Raw genomic sequence first — 9,516 nt, forward strand, 5'->3', positions numbered from 1 at the left:
CTTTAGCATTATCTGTGTATACAAAGGCTGTTGATTTTTGTATATTGATTGCAAGGTGTCTGGCGTGTAACAAATCTTTCCAGCCAGATGAATCAATTTACAGGCTTATATTGGGATTCCACAACAGGGCGAGGTTCCCTGGTCCCCACAGGGTGAGGGCTGGGGAAGTCGCACTTCAGAGATTGAGAAGACTCCTTTTATAGTTATAGGGCATGGAGGTTAAAGGTTGAGGCATGTCTGATCCTCATTGGTTGACCTTTAGGCACCAGTGGGTACCTTGACAAGGACTTTTCATTCCCAGAACTGTGGGTAGGGACTGTCCATTCCTGGAAGTGTGGGCCTTCTCTCCTGCGAATCCTGAGCCTACCACTGATTTCATATCTTGTTACTTTACCAAACTCTTCTGTGAGTTGCGATAGTCTGTGGAGTCTTTTAGATCCCTATATATAGAATTGTGTCGGCTGCAAATAGGGATAGTTTGACTTCTTCCATTCCAATTTGTATCCATTTGATTTCTTTTTCTTGCCTAGTGGCTCTGAGTAATACTTTCAGGACTATATTGAATAGCAATGATGAGAGAGGGCATCTTTTTATGGTACTGGATCTCAATGGGAATGCTTCCAACTTTTCCCCATTCAATAGCATGCTGGCTACGGGTTTGTCATAAATTGCCTTTATTGTGTTGAGGAATGTTCCTTCTATACCCAATTTGTTTAGAGTTTTCATCATGAAAGGGTATTGTATTTTATCAAATGCTTTTGCTGAATATTTTGAAATAATCATATACTATTTGCTCTTCAGTCTGTTAATGTTGAACAATCCCTGCATATAAGGGATAAATCCCACTTGGTCTGGGTGAATGATCTTTCTGGTGTGTTGTTGGATTTAATTGGCTAGAATTTTATTGAGGATTTTTGTGTCTATGTTCATCAGGGAACTTGGTCTGTAGTTCTCTTTCTCTGTTGCATCTTTTTTAGGTTTAGGAATTAAGGTGATGAAAAGAATTTGGGAGGATTCCCTCCCTTTCAATTGTTTTGAATAGCTTGAGAAGATTTGGAGTTGGTTCTTTAAATGTCTGGTAGAATCCAGCAGTGAAGCTATCCAGTCCTGGGCTTTTCTTTGTTGAGAGGTTCTTTATTACCTATTCAATTTTTTCTTGGTTATAGGTCTCTTTAGGTTTTCTATGTCTTCATGAGTCAATTGAGGTAGGTTGTGTGTCCAGGTTTCTATTCATTTCTTCTAGGTTTCCAAGTTTCTTGGTATGAAATATTACACAGCAGAAAAAAAAAATGAAATCCAGTCATTTGTAACAAAATGGAAGAATCTGGAAAACATCATACTTAGTGATATTTATTCTCAAACATTTGTGTGTGTGTGTGTGTATGAGTATGTGTGTGTAGAGTTGGTCTTCTGTGTACAAAGTTCATTGAAAATGAATTTTTTTTTTTGACAGAGTGGACAGTGAGAGAGAGAGAGAGAGAGAGAGAGACAGAGAGAAAGGTCTTCCTTTACTGTTGGTTCACCCTTCAATGGATGCTGCGGCCAGTGTGCTGCGGCCGGCGCACTGCGCCGATCTGAAGCCAGGAGCCAGGTGCTTATCCTGGTCTCCCATGTAGGTGCAGGGCCCAAGCACTTGGGCCAACCTCCACTGCATTCCTGGGCTACAGCAGAGAGCTGAACTGGAAGAGGGGCAACCGGGACAGAATCTGGTGCCACGACCAGGACTAGAACCCGGTGTGCTGGAGCCACAGGCGGAGGATTAGCCTATTTAGCCGTGGCGCCAGCCTAAAATGAATCTTAATGGAGAATGAGACTGGGAAGGGGAGAGGGAAGAGGAAAGGGGGTGGGAGTATGGGTGAGAGGGCAGGTATGGTGGCAAGAATAAGTATACTCTTGAAGTTGTACATATGAAATTTGTATTCCTTAAAAATAATAAGGTAATTTTAAAAAGATGTATTTGTTTATTTGAAAGGCAGAGTTACAGAGAGGAGAGAGAGAGAGAGAGATCCTCCATCTGCTGGCTCACTCCTCAGACTGTTGGAGTCAGGAGCCAGGAACTTCTTCAGGTCTTCCATCTTCTGGTTCACTCCCCAGTTGACCACAAGGGTCAGAGCTGGGCCAATCTGAAGCCAAGATCCAGGAGCTTCTTCCAGGTCTCCCACATGGGTGCAGGGGCCCAAGGACTTGGGTCGTCTTCTACTGCTCTCCCAGGCCATACCAGAGAGCTGGGTCAGAAGTGGAGCAGCCTGGACTTAAACTGGTGCCCCTATGGGATGTGAGCACCGCAGGTGGCAGCTTTACCCGCTAAACCACAACACCAACCCCCAGATGATATATTTCTAGTTTACATTATAGTCAAAGGCCTAATGGCTCTATACTAACTAAAAAGTTCAACAAATAAAAAGTAAAAAGGCCATAGTCAAGCAGGAAAATATGCAGAGGCTATAAGAAATAACCAGATGAAAAATGTTCAATTTTACTCATGTAAGTTTTAAAATAGTCACAATATAATTAACACTGTAGTAGTATATAATTCCTATCAATTTGTTGGAAAATACTTAACACAAAAACAAATGCCTTTTTAGAATGTGGAGCCTGGGAAACAAAATACTATTTCAACACTACATGTAATTGATATGTCTAGGTCATCAATTTAATTTTCCAGATATAAAAATATAAATGTTAAATGCATTTCTTGTCCCATCCCCTCAATTTCAGATAAAATAATATGGCATATTGTTGGTTGCATCCTAAGCTAAGTAACTCATTTTTAAGTAACAAGGAAATAAAATTTTAGAAAAATGAAAAAAATCTTTAAGCATTTCTCTTTCCCTGTAATGCAAGGAACATTGTTCTTGCCAAGTGCACTAACTAAAATCAGTGGAACATTTTAGTGTTAGGTTAAAATAACTGCTTTGTGGCCCTTTGTGCTGCTTAATGACCCCAACTGGAGACACAATCTGTCTTTAATACTCAAGACACTATAGGTCACTCTAATCAAAACAGTTTCTCTTTTTTTTTGTGAGACTATACATCAATAGCTGTCAATGACATTCAACTAGTATCTCTATGCTTATGCATGTTGTCAGTTTTCTTTTTGTGTTTAGTATCTTTTCTCCATTTCCTCTAGAGGAAGATACTGTGCTTAAATGTTTTGATCACCAGCCCTTGGTATAAGATTTTATATAAAACTGTGTGTAGCTAAGGTTCTAATAAACTTCTTAGTATCCTTCCACCACAATAATCATTCTACATGATCAGTTAGAAAGCAAGTAGTATCTGTGTAAGGAAAGAACTAAAACTTCTTGTCATTGGGTTTCTCCATAGCAACAAAGAGCAAAACATTGTATTGTGCATCAATTATTTCAATGTATTGAAATGAGATGCAACATTCAAAACACAGGTCCAAGCATATAATTTGTAGCTCCTGAGTCTTGACAGAAGTTATCAGTCTCTGCTTAGCCTGGTGACTGGGAGCACAGTGCTTGTAGTGGGCCGATTTGCATTTATATCATTGATCTACCTCTTTCTCACTGTGCCTCTTTGTGCCCTGGTGCCCTCACTTAATAAAGTGGAGTTGTTAATGTGTATCTCAGGGATCTTTGCAAGGACTTGGTGTAACAGAGTACGTGCAACAAGTAATATGCTGTTGAAGAACCTCCTGACTGGGATACCCTTGCTGGTTTCATCCTTCTCTTATACTTTGGTTACCAGGAAGGAATCTTTGAGATTGGGATCGGAGGTCACAGGTCATGATGCACAGTAAGTAGAAAATAAAAAAACCCATGCCTTTGGGTACCTCAAGTATGTTAAAATAGAAGAAAGAGGGAACAAAAATATATATTCCTTCTGATTCTTGAGGATAATAGGAGAAAAATGAACAGTGGGTGAAATAAGTAGGTCTGACAGCCTAAGGATAAATTTAGGACTACAATGAGAGTAGGATAGAAATTTTTTGCCTGCTCATGTTTGTACTTAAGGAAGGGATCATGCTGCAGGTTAAGCATGTGTAAGTCTTCAGAGGTTGTTTGCTTGCTCGTTTGCCACATGCATATATAGAAGTAGTGCCTGCGCAAACTCTCACCAATCATCCTTAGTGCCTAGCGGCATGAATTTGCACAATAAATGATCACCCACTTCTGTGAAAAAATTAATCTGAAGGTACCAAGCATGTTTCACGGGTTACTTTGGAGTCTACAGAAAAAGTGGGCCAGCAAGCTGTATTTTGTTGTGTGCCATACCTATGCAATATATTGACCCTGAAGAGACAGGTCATGTGGATAAAAAGAAAACACAAGTGGTTAATAGGAGTTAAGAATAAGCAACAGGCAGTAATTCAGCATAAGCTTCTACTTTTTTTTTTTTTAAGGCAGAGTTTACACAGAGAGAGAGAGTGAGAGAGAGAGAGAGAGAGAGAGAATCGTCCATCTGCTGATTCCCTCCCCAAATGGCTGAAGCAGCAGAGCTGGGCCAGTCCAAAGCCAGGATCCAGGAGCTTCTTCCAGATCTCTCATGTGGGTGCAGGGGTCCAAGAGCTTGGGCCATTTTCCACTGTTTTCCCAGGTGCATTAGCAGGGAGCTGGATCAGAAGTGGAGCAGTCAGGACATAAACTGGTGCACATATTAGAAGCTGGTATTGCAGGCTGCAGCTTTACCTGCTGTGCCACAATGCTGGCCTCCAGGTGAAGCTTCTAATCTAAATTTATACCACCTAATTTTGTAAGCAAGCCCAAGAAGGATATGCAATTGTCCAAGTTTTGCAGAAGCATCATTGTGGATCCTGAAGGAATTAATAAACAACATCCAAATATCTCTCCTCCATTTTCATGAGGATAGAGTATGTCCAGTTTGCACTGAGGTGAAGAGGGGGGAAATTGGAGAGACTGGTGTCTTGGTCCACTTGTACCACTGCAAGAAAATACCCGAGACTGGGAAATCTATAAAGAAGAGAAATTAGGGGGTCAGAGTCATGGCACAGTGGGTTAAGCCAATGCCTTAAACACTGGAATCCAATATAAGCACCAGTCTGAGTCCCTGTTGCTACATTTCCAAACCAGGTAGGTCTCTGCTAATACACCTGGGAAAGCAGCGGAGGAGTGATTGTGTCCCTACCACTCACATGGGAGACACAGACACAGTTCCAGGTTCCAGCCCTCAGCCAGTCCCAGCCCTGGCCATTACAGCCATTTGGGGAGGGAACCAACAGCTGGAAGTTCTCTGTGTGTCCCCCTCTCTCTTTGTAACTCTGCTCTACAAGTAAATAAAATAAATCTTTACAAAAAAAAAAAAAAAAGGTGAGGGGGCTGGCACTGTGGCATAGTGAGTAAAGCCACTGCCTGCAGTGCAGGCATCTCATATGGGTGCCGGTTCTAGTCCTGGTTGCTCCTCTTCCGATCCAGCCCTCTGCTGTAGCTTGGGATAGCAGTGGAAGATGGCCCAAGTCCTTGGGTCCCTGCACCCAAGTGGGAGACCTAGAAGAAGCTCTTGGCTGTTGGCTTCGGATTGGCCTAGCTCTGACCCTTGCGACCAATTGGGAAGTGAACCAGCAGTTGGAAGAACTCTCTCTCTCTCTCTCTCTCTCTCTCTCTCTCTACCTCTCCTCTCTCTATGTAAATATGACTTTCAAATAAATAAATAAATATTTTTAAAAGGTGAGAAAATATTTCATCAGGGGTCTTGAGGCTGGAAGTCCAAGGTGAAGGAGCTGGCAGGTCTGTGATCTAAGCCTGGTCTCTCTGTTTCCAAGTTGGCATCTTGTTGCTGCAGCATCTGGAGGAGACAAACACTATATCCTCACTTAGCTGAAGGTGAAACAGGCAAAAAAGGCCAGACTAGTTCTCATCTATGAGGACTCCACTCTCATGACTTAGTAACCCCCAAATGGACCTTCTTGTTTTTCTCATTTTTAAATTTTTTTTCCTTTTTTTAAAACTTTTATTTAATGAATATAAATTTCCAAAGTACAGAATATGGACTACAATGGCTTCCCCCCATAACATCCCTCCCACCCGCAACCCTCCCCTTTCCCACCCCTCTCCCCTTCCATTCACATCAAGATTCATTTTCGATTCTCTTATTATACAGAAGATCAGTTTAGCATAAATTAAGTAAAGATTTCAACAGTTTGCTCCCACACAGAAACATAAAGTGAAAAATACTGTTTGAGTACTAGTTATAGCATTAAATCTCAATGTACAAAACACTAAGGACAAAGATCCTACATGAGGAGTAAGTGCACAGTGACTCCTGTTGTTGACTTAACAAACTGACACTCTTGTTTATGGCATCAGTAATCACCCTAGGTTCTTGTCATGAGCTGCCTAGGCTATGGAAGCCCCCTGAGTTCACTGACTCTGATAATTTTTAGACAAGGCCATGGTCAAAGTGGAAGTTCTTTCCTCCCTTCAGAGAAAGGTACCTCCTTCTTTGATGACCCATTCTTTCCACTGGGATCTCACTTGCATAGATCTTTCATTTAGGGCATTTTTTTCCCCCCGAGTGTCTTAGCTTTCCATGCCTGAAATACTCTCATGGGCTTTTCAGCCGGATCCGCATGCCTTAAGGGCTAATTCTAAGGCCAGAGTGTTGTTTAGGACATCTGCCATTCTATGGGTCTGCTGTGTATCTCACTTCCCATGTTGGATCATTCTCTCCCTTTTTTATTCTATCAGCTAGTATTTGCTGACACTATTCTTGTTTATGTGATTCCTTTGGTTCTTAGTCCTATCATTATGATCAATTGTGAACTGAAATTGATCACTGGGACTAGTGAGATGGCATTGGTATATGCCACCTTGATGGGATTGAATTGGAATCCCCTGGTATGTTTCTAACTCTACCGTTTGAGGTAAGTCAGCTTGAGCATGTCCCGAATTGCACATCTCTTCCCTCTCTTATTCCCACTCTTAATATTTAACAGTGATCACTTTTCAGTTAAGTTTCAGCACTTAAGAAGAATTGTGTATTGATTACAGTATTCAACCAAAAGTATTAAGTAGAACAAACAAAAAAAAAATACTAAGAGGGATAACATATCAAGTTGCTCCTCAACAGTCAGGGTGAGGGCTGATCAAGTCACCATTTCTCATAGTGTTCATTTCACTTTAACAGGTTTCCTTTTTGGTGCTCAGTTAGTTGTCACCTATCAAGGAGAACAAGTGGTATTTGTCCTTTTGGGATTGGCTTATTTCACTCAGCATAATGCTTTCCAGATTCCTAAGAGGGATCACTTTTCAGTTAAAATTTAAACACCTAAGAATAATTGTGTGTTAATTACAGAGTTCAACCAATGGTACTAGAACAAAAAAAATACTAAAATGGATAAAGTATTATATTGTACATCAACCGTCAGGACAAGAGCTGATCAAGTCACTGTTTCTCATCGTGTCCATTTCACTTCAACAAGTTTCCCCTTTGTGCTCAGTTAGTTGTCATCAATTGTCGCTCCCCCTCTTCGTGGAAGAACGACACTAAACCCTGCCTAGGCTTCATATCCAAGTCACGGCACCATTATGTCGCTCCCCCTCTTCACGGAGGAACGACACAGGACCCTGCGCTGTTCTTTTGTCTGCTCGGCCCTCCCCAGGTTTGCTGCTGGTTCTTCCCCGGTTGGCTACCGTCCCTTCCACCTCCGTGGAAGGGCGGTTCCCCCTGCCACTTTCCCCACTTCCGCGGGGGAGTAGCACACCGCCGGCTGGCTCTCTCGGGGGCTGCTCAGGTGTTCCTTCAGATAGATGTTCCTGGTGCATGTTGTCTCTCTCCTCCTTTATAGTCCTCTTCCACCAATCCCAACTCTGCTACCCACACGCCGAGTACGCTGCTCTCCTCCAATCAGGAGCAGGTCCTGCTGTTTATTGGTTGAACTGGAGGCAGCTGTGTAGAAGCTGTTTCCTCCTCTCCCAGCACCATATTGTGGGAGAGCAGATGCATAAAATAAGTCTTAATTCGAGTAACTTAGTCTAGTCCGAGTTGCTCCCCACAATCGATCAGGGAGAACATATGATATTTGTCCCCAAATGCCCATCAACAGTAGACTGGATAAAGAAATTATGGGACATGTACTCTATAGAATACTATACAGCAGTCAAAAACAACGAAACCCAGCCATTTGCAACAAGATGGAGGAATTTGGAAAACATCATGCTGAGTGAATTAAGCCAGTCCCAAAGGGACAAATATCTCATTTTTAAAATTAATGTAACAGGGCAAGCACTGTGCTGTATCAGTTGAAGCCACTGCCTGCTGTTCTGGCATCCCATATGGATGCCGGTTCTAGTCCAGGCTGCTCCACTTCTGATCCAGCTCTCTCCTGTGGCCTGGGAAAGCAGTAGAAGATGACCCAGGTCCTTGGGCTCCTGCACCCACATGAGAGACCTCAAAGAAGCTCCTGGCTCCTGACTTAGTATCAGTGCAGCTCTGTCCGTTGCGGCCAATTGGGGAATGAACCAGCAGATGGAAGACCTCTCTCTCTCTCTCTCTGTCTGCCTCTCCGTCTCTGTGTAACTCTGACTTTCAAATAAATAAATAAATCTTAAAAAATTAATGTAACAAAAATAGATTTCATAGAAAATTCTAAGAATATAATGATAATTCTCTTTCCTTCCTTCTTTCATTGCTTTTTTAAAAAATTTATTTATTTGTTTGAAAGGCAGAGTTATAGAGGGGCAAGGTGGGGGGGGGCAGCAGAAGAGGGGTTAGTCTTCCATCTGCTGGTTCACTCCCCAGATGGCCGCAAAGTCTGGAGCTGTGCTCATAGAAAGTCAGAAGCCAGGAGCTTCTTCCAGGTTTCCCAGCTGGGGACAGGGGCCCAAGGACTTGGGCCATCTTCTACTGCTTTCCCAGGCCACAGCAGAGAACTGGATTGGAAGTGGAGCAGTCAGGACTTGAACCAGCTCCCATATGGGATGCCAGCACTGCAGGCGGTGGCTTTACTCACTATGCTACAGCACCAGGCTCTCTTTCTTTTAATTTTTACAATAACATACTTCTAATATACTGTATAATAGAAGGCTTAATGGTTCACTAAAGAAAGAACTCAACACGTAAAAACTGGAAAGACCACTGTTCTGCAGGAATATAGACAAGGGCTGTACAAAATAATTAAATCAGAATATGTCAATAACACTTATATACAATCAGTTTTTTTGTACTCTATATTTTAGTTAACACAAGTAAGAGAAAAACCTATGATATTTGTCTTGTAGGGACAGGCTTACTTCACTAAGCATAATGGTCACCGGTTGTATCCATTTGTTGCAAAGTGAAAGATTTTATGATTGACTAGTAGTCAATCATATGTATACCACATTTTGTTTACCCAATTATCATTTGATGGATATCTGGGATGATTCCATGTCTTAGTTATTGTGAATTGAGCTGCTATAAACATAGGGGTACAGATAACCTTCCCAGGAATGGGATAGATGGGTCACATAATAGATCTATTTTCAGATTTCTGAAAAATTTCCTGTCTTCCAAAATGGTTATATTAATTTACATCCCACCAACAGTGTATTA

This window comes from Oryctolagus cuniculus, chromosome 6 (assembly GCF_051225735.1).
Source record: "Oryctolagus cuniculus isolate XC-2025 breed Fujian yellow rabbit chromosome 6, ASM5122573v1, whole genome shotgun sequence".
Lineage (NCBI taxonomy): Eukaryota > Metazoa > Chordata > Mammalia > Lagomorpha > Leporidae > Oryctolagus > Oryctolagus cuniculus.